Here is a 13,799-nt window from a genome sequence, read left to right on the forward strand (position 1 = left end):
CATTTATAATTAATATAATAAATATCTATAAATAAAATCTATAAATACTATGTTATTAATAGTAAATATATGTAATTTTTACATATTAAATGTAAATATGAATATATAATAAAATAAATATAAATACTTTTTATATACTATATATAAAAATGCATATAACGAAATATATAAAATATAAAAAAAATGTATATAAGTATGCAATATATAATTAATATAAATATTAATTGATGTTATTTTCATAATTTTATTTCCAATATAATTAATATAAATAACAAAATATCAATATTGATAATGTTGATTAACACATAAATTATATTATAGTTATAATTATATATTTAATAATTTATATATTGTATCATATAAAGTAAATAAGTCTATTATATATATTACATATAATATATTTTATATGTGTTATAAATATATATTACAATGTTATATGATGTATATATATTTTTGTAATATATATATTATACTATATAATATGTACCTTTTATAAATATGTGATATTTATTAATGTTTATTACGTTTAATATGTTTAAATAAACATTTCCTATTTTTTATTTCTTAGCTTTTTCTTTTTTAATTACTTTATATTTCTAGATTTTTTACTTTTTAAAAGTTATTTTTATTTCTAATACTAAAGTGTTACTCAAGTACAATAAATTTTACTTATACTTTTAACTAATTAAACATTTAGCTTAATTTTTGTAAAGTTTGTCATAAATTTCTACTTTTGGTTTTATTTTTTATCCCAAGTTTTTTCATGTCATTTTTATTTTTAAATGATTTAATTGTATTTTAAAAAGGAAGCTTTTTAAATATAAGTATTTTTTTCCATTTAGATGATTTGATTTTAGTAATCAATTTTTTTTTATTGATTATCAGTGCTTATTCAAAATTAATTTAACACTTGAATTTTAATCTTTAGATTTTACAATTTAGCCTAACTTTAATTGTTATTGTAATTTCTCGTTTTTGAAATGTTCATTTCTACTTGAAATAATTTTTTCTAATCTATAAATTTTTTAAATTTATTTTGTTCTAAATTTAAAACATAGCTAATTTGTATAAGTTTAGTTTTTAATATTTTCAAATTACCTTATTTTAAATTAAAATTTATTTTGTATATCAATATATTTTTAATTAATACGTATTTTTACTGTTGCGATTAATTCAAAATTCATTTTAAATTATTAAGTTTCCTTAAATTTCAGATAAATTTAATATTTGACTTAAAATTTAAAATGTCCAATTAAAAAAAATATTTCAAAAATATTTATTAACGTATATTAATTTTTAACTTTTGCTTCTTTTATTTTTAAAATTTTAACTCCTGAATTTTATTTTCTATTAAAGATTTTTGTCACGTAATTTTTATTTTCTAAGGTTTAAACGGTATCTTTACATAAAATTTTTTATTTTAAAATTGTATTTCTTTTTATTTTCCTTTAGGTATTTAAATTTATAAATAAGACTAAATTTGATTCTGATTTTTAACACTTATTATGTAATTAATCATTAATAAATTATATATGATGAATACTTTATATTAATGTATATGTTTAAATAATAACTTATATCATTACAATAAGATAATCAAAGTAAATATTAACTTAAACATTAATCTTATTTAACATTATTAATTTTATATTTTTTAAAAAATTTTGTTAAGTTTATTTTAAAAATTTCAATTTTTTATTTTAGGTTTTTAGGAACAGCTTTTTCCTAGTTTTATGTTCATACTCAGACTCACACTCTTCTTTTCTCCCCTAGGTTCAGGATACCAGTAGCTCTGCATCCAAGCTCCCAGGTTGCTGTTCAGTTCTAGGGAGATTCTGGTGAGTGGGATGGTGAGGCCACGTCTGGAATATTGTCTCCAGTTCTGGGCACCTCAGTTCCAGTAGGAGCAGGAACTTCATTAGAAAACCTGGTGTCTCCTGGTGGTGCTCATAAAGCATGTGGGGATGAAATAAAAATAAATAGGAAAAAAAAAAAAAAGGTCTTTCTCGAAGTTAAATTTTAACCTCTTTGGGAATGTGCATTTCTTCACTCTTCAGCCATGTTGTGTTTCTTAACTCAAGGTACTGTAATTTTCACTTTAGCACATATATTTTCCTTAAAAAGATAATGGCAATATAAACAATGCCTTAGCTTCTGTAAAACAAGTTCTGTGTTAGCTTCTGTCAGGTGTCAGTATCACTACAAAAATATTATTAGCAGGCATTTTATATTAACCCCTACAACAACTAATATTTTATTGAAGCCCCAATCAAACACACCTATTATAGGCAGTTGTTAATCTATTGAAAATGATTCAAATAACTACAATTAGTCGAAAAACTACACTGTGGTGTTTCACCCACCTTTTAAAAGGGGAGTTCTGGAAAAAGTCTTTAAAAAGTCTTATGCCAAAAAAAAAAAAAAAGTTTCTCTTGCAGATCACGCGGATCAGTCCTACCTAAAGCGCTCTCTCTCTCTCTCCTCCAGACATCCTCTGCGGATCCATCCACTGGTGCCAGGGAAGAGACAGATGATGCCATAAAACATTAGATAAAGCCCCTGGGCTGTGCACTCTGCCATTTTCAAGCCCAGCTCTGCATTAGCTCACACCTGGGGTCCGCCCACCGCACACGCAAATCTGTCTTGGCAGGAGTTGTTGTTGTTGTAGTAGTTGTTGTTGTAGTTGTTGTGGTGGTGGTGGTGTGTGTCTTTGGCGAGGACAGGGCAAGTTTGTCAGCAGGCAGCGTAGGAGAGTCTCCTGTGGAGACAGAGGAAGTGTTGGTGGCAGAGGCCGTTGTTGCAGGAGCCTTGAGGTAGACGTTTGCTGCAGCCCTTGTGCAGGAGGAGCAGGTGGCTCTGTGAAGGCTTTGTGTGTGAGCTTGCGTTAGGGGAGAACAGGGAAGCGTTGTGGCGTTGGAGGCTGAGCACACGGATGGTTTCTTGGCAGGTAGCTGTCGGTGCAGGGCAGAGGCTGCAGCTCGATTTGCCTGGGTGGTGTGGTGCAAAGGGTGTGAAGAGCGGATAAGGGGCGGGCTTTTAGGAGGGCACTCTTTGCTAGGGATCAATCACAGACACGTTCCCTGGCCCTTACGGGGTGTCCAGCAGCAGGGGCTGGTAAGTGGGGAGGAACAGGGGCTCCTGCCTGGGCTTTTGGGCTTCTCGGGGGCCGAGAGGTTTGGGGGAGGGCGGCGGGGTGGGGTGTGGGAGCAGAGGGTTGCAGAGATGGCTCAGAGGGGTGTCCTTGTGTCCCAGGCCCCCCAGAAGGAAGCAGCCGAGGGCAGAGACAAAAGGGCCCAGCCTGGGCAAGAGCCTGGTGTAAGGTTTGGGCTCTGGGGAGGGGAGGATGGAGGGAGAGGAGGAAGGGGAAAGGGGGCTTGTTGTTGGTGTGGGGTCTTGTGGCAAGTGCCAGGGCCCAGGGGGAGAGCAGAGTCCTGGCAAAGGGACAGCGCCCGTCAGCTCAGCTGCTGGGAATGGGCAGAGTTAGGGTACAGAGGGGAGTGCAGGGAAGAAGAAGGCAAGGTGGGGCCATTGGGAGGTTTCAGCCTTGGGACTCTGCCACGGGCTGGCACTAGAGGGTTGGTGTAAAGCTCAGCTCTGTGCGTGTGTCTCTGGACAGCTGACGAAGGAAAAAGCCTGGGAGCAGAAGACGGCGGGGAGGAGAAGATGCGGACGTCGGGGGACCTGCCAGCGGAGGCTGAAGAAGAACGAGGACGTCAGGGGACCTTCCAGTGGAGACTGAAGAAGTGGATTCATCCATGGGTTCCTGGGAGGGGAGGCATGATGCAATAAAATTTTAGATAAACCCCCGGGCTGTGCACTCTGCCATTTTCAAGCCCAGCTCTGCATTAGCTCACACCTGGGGTCCGCCCACCGCACACGCAAATCTGTCTTGGCAGGAGTTGTTGTTGTAGTTGTTGTGGTGGTGGTGGTGTGTGTCTTTGGCGAGGACAGGGCGAGTTTGTCAGCAGGCAGCGTAGGAGAGTCTCCTGTGGAGACAGAGGAAGTGTTGGTGGCAGAGGCCGTTGTTGCAGGAGCCTTGACGTTTGCTGCAGCCCTTGTGCAGGAGGAGCAGGTGGCTCTGTGAAGGCTTTGTGTGTGAGCTTGCGTTAGGGGAGAACAGGGAAGCGTTGTGGTGGTGGAGGCTGAGCACACTGATAGTTTGTTCTGATGGTTTGCTTGGATGTTTTTTTCCCATGGTTTGTTTGCATGGATTGTTTGGATAGTTTGTTGGCAGGTGATTGTTGGTGAAAGTAGTCACGTGCATGGCAGAGGCTGCAGCTCGATTTGCCTGGGTGGTGTGGGGCAAATGGGTGTGAAGAGCAGATGAGTGGGCTTCTGCAGAGTGCTTCTGTTAAATAAAACCTCTTTTTGCTAAATCAGTGTCAATACAGATGTTTAAAATAAAACTTGTACTATGTAAGATTTTTTAATTTTTCTCTGGTCTTTTTTTAAATTATTTAAAAAGTCTTCTACTCTTTTTGTATTAAGATTCTGCAGTACCTAATTGAAAGGACTAGTACTGGCAGAAAGGGCTGCAAAAAAAGATTTTAAAATGGGCTTTAAATGGGGCTCAGGGCGTATGGATTTCATGTGCTAAACCCGGAATGCCAGTCTGTGCCAGCAGTGCCAGCTGCAGTGCCGCTTTTCAGCCACAGGGTAGCAGCACTCACTCAGCACTCAGCCTTCTGCTGTCCCTCCGCTTTACACTGGAGCTGCCAATTTTCCCTTGAGAGCTTTTTTATCAGGTGCTCCTGATTAGAGACAAAGGCCTGGACATGTTTTGTGTAGTCATGATAGCTCATCCCATAGCATGAGCATTGAGAGGAGCTGTCTGGTAAGAAATGAAGATTTTAGGGAGGGCTTTGCTCTGTATTGCAGCTGGGAGGTTCAGTTCTGTCCGAGTTGGGTTATTGCAGCTGGAGCTCACAGTGTGGCCTCAAGGTTGCTTGCACGACATGCACGTGCCTATCCATCCAGTTATCTCCCAGGATGATGAGGCCTCCCCTTTATGATGGGGTCTGTCTTCTACCTGGGAGTCTCCATTCACCATCAATCACTTCTCATCAGGATAATTCTTCAGCAGTCCAGTTGTTCCACCTTAAGTCTCAGTCAATGCATCCTCCCACTTGTAGGCAGCAGGTGGCAGGACCTGCCGAGTAATGAGCTCAGTTGGTGCTCAGCCTCACCTGTGCCCAGTTAAGGCTGGCCCAAGTGCGCATGCTCAAAGATCAAGGGCCAATAAAAGGTGGGGCCTGAGACTGGCAAATGGCTCATTCTGAAGCAGGTCAGCAGCCGTGCTGGTCGAGGCCAGTTCTCTACTGATCCTGTCCTCATTCAGAGCCTATCATCGCTGCGAAGTTCGTCTCCTGCTACACCCACTGTACGTGGTTATTCTGAGTCTACAAACTGACATTATTATTCTAAGTGGACGAGTAAAAGTCTAACTAACTTAAAATGAAATTGTAGCTGAATTCCTATGATTTAAATTGCAGCCTCAGGTGCAATCACTCCAACTGTTAATACTATGTCAACACCCTTAAGACAAGCAGTTTTCAGTTTTCCCAAATCTTGAACAATTATGTCTCTAATTCCACTGTGTCCCCAGAAGCAGCTGACAGAACCAGCTGTATGCCCTCCTGCCCTTTTATTCCTGGCAGCGTTTGGCACTGCCCCTTCTCCAGATGGTGGTGGGATGGTTGGTAGGTGGTGCCTGGGGTACATAAACCCCCCCCATCTGCCCAGGGCTCTCAGTCTGTTTTGGTGCTGTGCTGGGGTCAGAACTCTGCTGTTCTTGCAGTTGGTGGCAGCTGTGGAGCTCACTGGGTCAGTAGTTTTGGGAGCTCATGGACACAGAGGCATCAGCTTTCTGCAAGAGCCTCTGAGTCAGCAGTCTGTGCAGTCAGAAGGGCGTTTCTTGCCCGCATCTTTTTCTCCTGTTGGTAGCTTTGTGTGGGATATTTTGGGGTTATAAAGTGTTTAAATATTCTGTATTTTAATATTCTGTTTATTACTCCTTGTGTCGGTTATGAATAGGAATGGGTTGAGACTTGCATCCTCCTGGAAGCCAAGTAGAGGGATGGGTGCCAGAGAGGGCTTGTGGGATGGAGGGGACAAGGTTGGGAATTAGAAATTTATAAAAGCATGTGTTTCTAGGGACTTTGGGATTGAAATAGACATGCCAGGGGAGGTATGACACTTCATTAGATTTGCACCTTTCTGATTTTGGCCATCCATGGTGCAGGTGACTTTAGATTCAGCCTCAAGAAATCCATATTATTCTGCTCTTTTCCCCATCTCACCGCGGGAAATTTCTGATGTGCTTTAGCGAACATTTTCTGGTTCTCTGTGGCCTGAGTCTTTTGATAGCCCCAGGGGTCAAACTGCAGCTGTTGGCAGGGGGAGTGGGGAGGGATAGGGGGTGGGCTTAGGGTTAGGGTGTGATGTGCTCAGATGGGTTGCAGGTGAGGCTCTTTCATCCCAGGGGAGTACAGTGAAGGAGAGGAGGGGTTTTTCCAGGGGATCGTGAGAAAGAGGTGGGGCAGGACAGTTGCATAGAAGCCTCCACGTGGGTTTAAGGGCCGAGACTGTGTGTGGAGTGAATCAGTGGCTTCTGGATGAGTTGTCTGCAAACTCTGCACGTTCCAGGTTCTAAAACTGAAGATGGCTACAAACTAAGATACTACAAAGAGCAGGTGAGTGGTTTACTTTAATAATATCCAGAGTTTAACGTGTTCTTGAAGAGTTGATGATAGTGTTAGGGCAAAATTATACGAATCCAGACAATATTTACTTGTGTGGAAAAGCCACATGTAAATCTTTTCAATTTGGGACCTGAAATCTGAAAAAAAGATCGAGCAGTCCAGGGATCGAATGTTTGCGGTTTTAGGTACTAAAGGAAAATGGTAGGCAGATTGTTGGAGGTGCTGTGGATAGGGTTCCATGTGAGGGTAAGGGCCAGCAGAAGGTTTCAGTGGTCACTCTTTGGATTTTTTTCTAGGCCTGTTTATATGGAATTTTGGAGCCACATTGATCAGCAGTGGGAAAGACCCTGAGGGGTGGAATATTCGAGGTTTTTGGTTCTAAAGGAAAGATGAAGTTATATTGTTGGTGGTGCTGTGGGAAAGGTTCCATCTCAGGATTAGGGCCAGCAAAAGTTTTCAGTGGTCACACTATGGATTTTTTTTTGCGCCTATTTATTATGAATTTTCGAGCCATTTAGATACAGTGGGTGTGCTGTTGAGGGGTCAAACATTTGCTATTTTTGGTACTAAAACAAAGTTGTAGCCAGATTGTTGGTGGTGCTTTGGGTAGGGTTCCATGTAAGGGTTAGGGCCAGCAAAAGTTTTCAGTGGTCACTATTTCCATTTGTTTGCCAGGCCAGTTCATATGGAATTTTGGAGTCACACTGGTCAGCAGTGGGAGGCCCTCTGAGGGATGGAATATTTGAGTGTTTTGGTACTAAAGCAAAGTTGTAGCCAGATTATTGGTGGTGCTGTGGGTAGGGTTCCATATGGGGGTAAAGGCCAGCAATTGTTGAACATGGTCACTCTTTGTGTTTTTTTTTTTTTCCAGGCCCATTTAAATGGAATTTTGGAGCCATATTGAGAAAGAGTTGGATGGATGCTTAGGGATGAAATATTTGAGGGGTTTCAAAGCTAGAGCAGGGGAGCGGGCTGAGTGGGAACCATCAAGGCAGCATGTTTATTTTTCTGCATTCAGCTAGTGTGTGCCAGGCAGGGCAGCTCCATCCTCTGTCTGTGTTCTTTTGTGTAGCTTGTGTAGTCCATCATCTTCTACATCTCAGACCCAGGTCCCAGTATTTTTTTTGCAGTCAGTAATTGCAGCACACACCTCGTGCCCTTAGGGTCTTGAACAGCTTTGCTCATCATCACAGCACCAATCAGGTGCTGCTTCTCTTGCACTGGAACTTGAAAGCACAGCTGAGTCCTGTGGCTCACAAACACCACTCCTGAGCCATACCTTTTCCTGGGCATTCCTTCCTGCTTCCTTGTGTTCTTAGGTCTTAGCAAGGCTTCTTGCACATCCATCCATCTCTTGTTTTCTTGTCTCAGTTTATGATGTTTGATTCTTTCTCTGGGGCTGCCATAGGGCATCCTTGCTATTGAAACTAGAAGTGGAGTGACTGTGGGAATAATGGGACCAATGTGTTGGGTCAAGTCATATCACTTCCAATTGTAAACCTATTAAGGATTTGGCAAGCTGACAACTGCTTGACCTAAGTGACTTGTGATTTGACTAACCATGAGCAGCTGGAGGGATAAGGCCTCAGGCTGCAGTTTTAATTAATCTTTAGGTGAACTCCTGTGAGGAGGAACCTCAGTGAGACTTCTACTCTGCCTGCTATAATAATATTACTAGATGTAGACAGTGAGAGAACTACTCAAAATTATCCTCTACAGTAGTAAGATTGGGGAAACACAAATTGTTGGGGAAATCAAACTGAGGAAGAATTATCCTCCAGCAAAGCAACTGGAAGAGAAAAAAAAATTGGCCAGAAAAGGAGGAGACTGATGGTGAATGGTGACTCTCAGAGAGAAGAGGAAAGAATGGGAAGACCATATTCGTGATGGAAGATAACTAGATGAAGAGTAATATGAACAAGTGCACAGTCATGTTGTGAGGCATTAAAAGGAACAGGTAAAATAATAGTGGGTTTTTTCTGTCCAGAGGCACCCAGCTGAAGCTGCAAGAAGATGATTCTGTGACTAAACCATGGGGCTGAACTTTTCTTTCTAGTCAGAGACTAAGATTGGATCCATCTGTAGCTTGACTCCTCCCTGCTGAAGAGCTTAAAAAACAAAGAAGTCCATTCACAAACCTCACAAGGTGTCAAGAGGACCTTTCCTGACTCTTCTTCAACATTCACCTCTATCTCATGTCACCATACATCTCTTTCCCCAGTAGCATCTGAAGTCTGGGAGTTATTTTTCTTGTGGAGATATTTTTTTCTCACATTTTCATCACATCCTCTGTGTGTGTGGTTGAGCTGGAGATGCTCTCTCTGGGGGGTGTAGCAATGGTGGGGATGGGGGAAGAATAGCAATGGGGTTGATGTTGATCTGCTGTCTCCAACTGCTGAGGCACAGACAGTGCAGTGCATTTCAAGGCAAGTAGCAGCTCTCAGCAGGGGAGAGTTGTCTTTTCCTCAGTGTTACCGAGAGGGGGTGGCTGGAGTCATCTGGGAGAGGCCACAGGGATGGCTGAGCAGGATGGGTGGCCAGGTTGGTAAGGCTTTGACACATGGGGCCTCATTATAAGTTTTTTTGTTTTGTTTTCTTAATTGTAGGTAGTTGGGATCTAGATGGTATTTCTAAAGGGAACCCTCTGTAACTGTTCAGCTATTGCTCAGCCTCCAGCTGACTGCAGGATATTGATGTTTCAATGCAGAGGGAGGAGCCACACATCAGAGAGCAATGGAGGAGAGGAGCAGAGCGGGTGGGTGCGTGTTGAAGAGGAGCCTGTGGTGAGTGAAGACTGGTGTGCTGGAACAGCAATTGTTTGTCAGGAGTTGTTGTCAGGGAGTGCCAAGCATCCCTTCTGTGTGCTTCCCAGGTGGCATGCAAGGCTCAACCTGTAACCAGCAGAGGCCAGACGGGCAAAGGGGAGAGCAGCAGAGGGGAGATGTTTTGGGCAGGCTTCTGGCTTCGGCAGTGTCTCAGTGTGGGTTGTTTGCTGTCATTTTTGCAGACGAGGTGACCGCCTTGGAGTGGTGAAGCAGGATGCCAACAGCAGCCCGAGAAGGTGAGACACTCTTAAGACACCGACCCGGTTGTGTTGACACCCAAAGTCACCTGTGGCAGCTCACTGAAGTGTTTGTTTGGTTTTGCAGATACTGTGCAGGCCCTTGTTGAAAGTGGATGAGCATCTGAGGTAAGTTGGGATGTTAGTGAGGAGGGTCACTGGGCAGGGGGCTTCTCAGAAGCACAGCAGTAAGTGTGTGTCTTTCAGTACCTTAGATACCACAAGCAAGGAGGGGTGCAGCATCCAATTCTGGACTGAGTAGGTGAACAGAACACTGCAGTGCTTTTGGGGAGGAGGGGAGCAGTGTTAAAGAGGTTGGTGGACTGCACACTGCCGGCACTGATTGTGGATTGGTTGGTTTGATTTTAAACATTTCTTTCTTTTTTTTTTTTTTTTTCTTTTCAGATGTTTGAGAGGCCTGGTAACTGCAAAAGCATCCCAGTTAGAGCAAGTAGTGGTTTCATTGAAGATGGCTGCAGACCCCTGGCCAATTGAAAGCTAAACTGAGGGCCTGGGAGGGGATGAGGCTGCAAATTGAGAGGGGTTTTACATTTAGTGTAGGGGTGAGGGCTATCAGGGTGCAGTCCCCTTTGGGTGGGTAAAGAGAGTGGAAGAATCTTCAGCGCAATGCGAGCGTGTACTCGGCAGGGCAGCTCCAGCCTGTGTCTGTGCTGTGCCCACTGTTGGTGTTGTACAGCTGGGGCTCTAGAGCTGGGATTTGTACTTGTAACTGTAGTTAGAGGCTATACACAACAAGACCACCTCAGGTCTCACCAAACTACCTGGCAGCATCCAGGTGACTTGATTTCCATGGTTGGTTTGGGTTCTTTTCAGGTGCATGAGCTGTGTGCCAGAGGGCAGAGCAGAGAGCTGGCTAAAGGTGGGTGTGGGAGGATGGGGATAACTGTGGGTGGTTCTGACTCACACTTCTCTGACTTTATTTTCTAGGTGTGAAGTGAGACACTGGCACGGGGGAGGACGCCGGCAAGGTGAAGGGTACCTTGAGTGCAGAAGCAGCAGTTTTGGGGTGTTGCATTCTGTGGAGGGGTGATCTGTGCAGTGCATCAGTTACCTGGGGTGGCTTCTGTGGGGAACAGTCATTCTGTACTGGACATGGGTGGGAATATAGTTATCAAAGATGAGGAAAAGGCTGAGGTATTTAACACCTTCTTTACCTCAGTTTTCAACAGAAAGACAGGTCATCATGAGGACAGATGGCTTCTGGAGCTTAAAGAAGGTGATAAGAATCTAAACAGTCCCCCTGTAATATTGAAGGACACAGTCAGTGACCTGTTGAGCTGCTTGGATCCCCACAAGTCTATGGGACCGGATGGGATCCACCCAAGGGTGATGAGGGAGCTGGCAGAAGAGCTCGCCAAGCCTCTCTCTATCATCTACCAACAGTCCTGGCTCACTGGGGACATCCCAGATTGGAAGTTGGCGAATGTCACGCCAATCCACAAAAAGGGCCGGAAGGAGGACCCAGGAAACTACAGGCCCGTCAGCCTGACCTCAGTGCCTGGCAGGGTTATGGAGCAGATCATCCTCGGTGCAATCACACAGCACCTACAGGATGGGCAAGGGATCAGACCCAGCCAGCACGGGTTTAGAAAGGGAAGGTCCTGCCTGACCAACCTGATCTCCTTTTATGATCGGGTGACCCGCCTGGTGGATGAGGGGAAGGCGGTGGATGTGATCTACCTGGACTTCAGCAAAGCCTTTGACACTGTCCCCCACAGCATTCTCCTGAAAAAGCTGTCAGTCCACAGCTTTGACAGGACAACCCTGTGCTGGGTTAAGAACTGGCTGGAAGGCCGGGCCCAGAGAGTGGTGGTAAACAGGGCTGCATCAAAATGGTGGCCGGTCACCAGCGGTGTCCCCCAGGGATCGGTGTTGGGCCCAGTACTGTTTAATATCTTTATCGATGACTTAGAGGAAGGGATTGAGTCCATCATCAGCAAATTTGCAGACGACACCAAGCTGGGAGGAAGTGTGGACCAGCCGGAAGGCAGGAGGGCTCTGCAGAGCGACCTGGACAGACTGGAGAGCTGGGCTGATTCCAACGGGATGAGGTTCAACATTCCAAGTGCCGGGTCCTGCACTTTGGCCACAACAACCCCATGCAGCGCTACAGGCTGGGCACAGAGTGGCTGGAGAGCAGCCAGGCAGAAAGGGACCTGGGAGTCTGGATTGACAAGACGCTGAACATGAGCCAGCAGTGTGCCCAGGTGGCCAAGAAGGCCAATGGCGTCCTGGCCTGTATCAGAAACAGCGTCGCCAGCAGGTCCAAGGAAGTGATTCTGCCCCTGTACTCAGCGCTGGTGAGGCCACACCTCGAGTACTGTGTCCAGTTCTGGGCCCCTCAGTTTAGGAAGGATATCGAGGTCCTGGAGCAGGTCCAAAGGAGGGCAACCTGGCTGGTGAAGGGACTCGAGCACAGGCCCTATGAAGAGAGGCTGAGAGAGCTGGGGCTGTTCAGCCTGAAGAAGATGAGGCTCAGGGGAGACCTCATCGCTCTCTACAGCTCCCTGAAAGGAGGTTGTAGCGAGGTGGGAGTTGGTCTCTTTTCCCAGACGACTTTCAACAAGACAAGAGGACAGTCTTAAGTTGTGCCAGGGGAGATTTAGGTTAGATATTAGAAAGAATTTCTTCACGGAGAGGGTGATCAGGCAATGGAATGGGCTGCCCGGTGAGGTGGTAGATTCTCCGTCCCTGGAGACATTTAAAAAGAGTCTGGATGTGGCACTCAGTGCCATGGTCTAGCAACCGTACCGGTGGGTCAAGGGTTGGACTTGATGATCTCTGAGGTCCCTTCCAACCCGGCTAATTCTATGATTCTATGAACTGGCTCACAGTTTGCTTCACACAGGGAGTGTTTATTTCCAGGAGGGCGGGGCTTAATTCAAAGGGGGCAAGGCTTGCATCACATGAGCGGTGTGTCCATGCGAAGGAGGGCATGGCTTAATCCGAAGGAGGCGTTTCCACAGCGATAAAGGGTGAGGTAGGCATCACAAAGGGAGGGTGTCCACTCCTAAGAGGGCGTGGCTAAACCATAAAGGGATGTGTCCACACCCAAAGTCGGCAGGGTTTGCTTCACAGTGTTTATTCCCAAGAGGGCAGGGCTTCATGCGAAGGGGGTGTGTATGACGGTGGGGTTCCCATTACAGGGGGTGTGTCCACATACAGGAGGACGGGGCTTTATATAAAAGGGGTGCGTCCCCACCAAATGGGGCAGGGTTTGCATAGCACTGAGGGTGTGTCCACTCAGGAGAAGGGGACTATAAGGAAAGGAGGCGTGTCCACAGCCAAATTTGGAGGGGTTGGAAGGTGGGACTTAACACAAAAGGGGCATGTCCACAGCCAACGGGGTCAGGGTTTTTAAATCACAGAGGGTGTGTCCACTCAGGAGAGCGGGGCTATAAGGAAAAGGGGCATTTGCACACCCAAAGTAGGAGAGGTTTTCCATCACACTGTGTGTGTTTATTCCAAGGAGGGCAGAGCTTAATGCAAAAGGTCGTGTCCACAGCCAAAGTTGGTGGGGATTGTATAAAACAGGGAGTGTTTATTCCCCTGAGGGTGGGGCTTAAGGCAAAGCGGGAGTGTCTGCACCCACAGGGGGTGGGGTTTGCATCCCTCAGAGGGTGTGTCCATTCAGGAGGGCGAGACTATAAGCCAAAGTAGGTGCATCTGCACCAAAAGTGGGTTGGGTGTGCCCCACATGGGGGAGTGTCCATCTGAAAAGGGTGGGGCTTAACCTGAAAGGAGTGTGTCCCGACCCAAAGGGACATTTTTTCTGTCCCTCAGAACTGGAGTTAGATTTGTGGGGCTGCTGCCCCACAGCTTTCCAGGGGACCTGGCCTCACTGACCAGTGGCTACTCCAGGCTCCAGTGAGCATGACCCACAGCTGCCTGCCTGCCCCATAGATATAGCTGTGCCCCATAGAGTTCATCATGTACGCTTGTTGGACCCTCCCTATGAAGTCATCACTTTATGCCTGGTGACATCACTGCACTTTTCCTAGGGCCAGGCTATGTAG

The 13,799-nt window shown here is 45.2% G+C and overlaps 2 long non-coding RNA genes across 3 annotated transcripts; both read left to right on the plus strand.

Moving 5' to 3' along the window:
• The first annotated feature begins 1,663 nt into the window (after positions 1–1,663).
• On the plus strand, positions 1,664–2,924 carry LOC139790963 (uncharacterized). Its single transcript, XR_011723750.1, has 2 exons — positions 1,664–1,838; positions 2,488–2,924. It is a non-coding gene; the product is annotated as an uncharacterized lncRNA (long non-coding RNA).
• A 6,614-nt stretch (positions 2,925–9,538) lies between these two features.
• On the plus strand, positions 9,539–10,627 carry LOC139790964 (uncharacterized). Of its 2 annotated transcripts, none has more exons than XR_011723751.1 (3): positions 9,539–9,762; positions 9,851–9,891; positions 10,168–10,627. It is a non-coding gene; the product is annotated as an uncharacterized lncRNA (long non-coding RNA). The 2 variants fall into 2 exon arrangements; XR_011723752.1 differs by lacking the exon at positions 10,168–10,627 and adding an exon at positions 9,970–10,090.
• The last annotated feature ends 3,172 nt before the right edge of the window (positions 10,628–13,799 follow it).

Source organism: Heliangelus exortis, unplaced genomic scaffold, assembly GCF_036169615.1.
Source record: "Heliangelus exortis unplaced genomic scaffold, bHelExo1.hap1 Scaffold_72, whole genome shotgun sequence".
In the NCBI taxonomy this organism is placed as follows: domain Eukaryota; kingdom Metazoa; phylum Chordata; class Aves; order Apodiformes; family Trochilidae; genus Heliangelus; species Heliangelus exortis.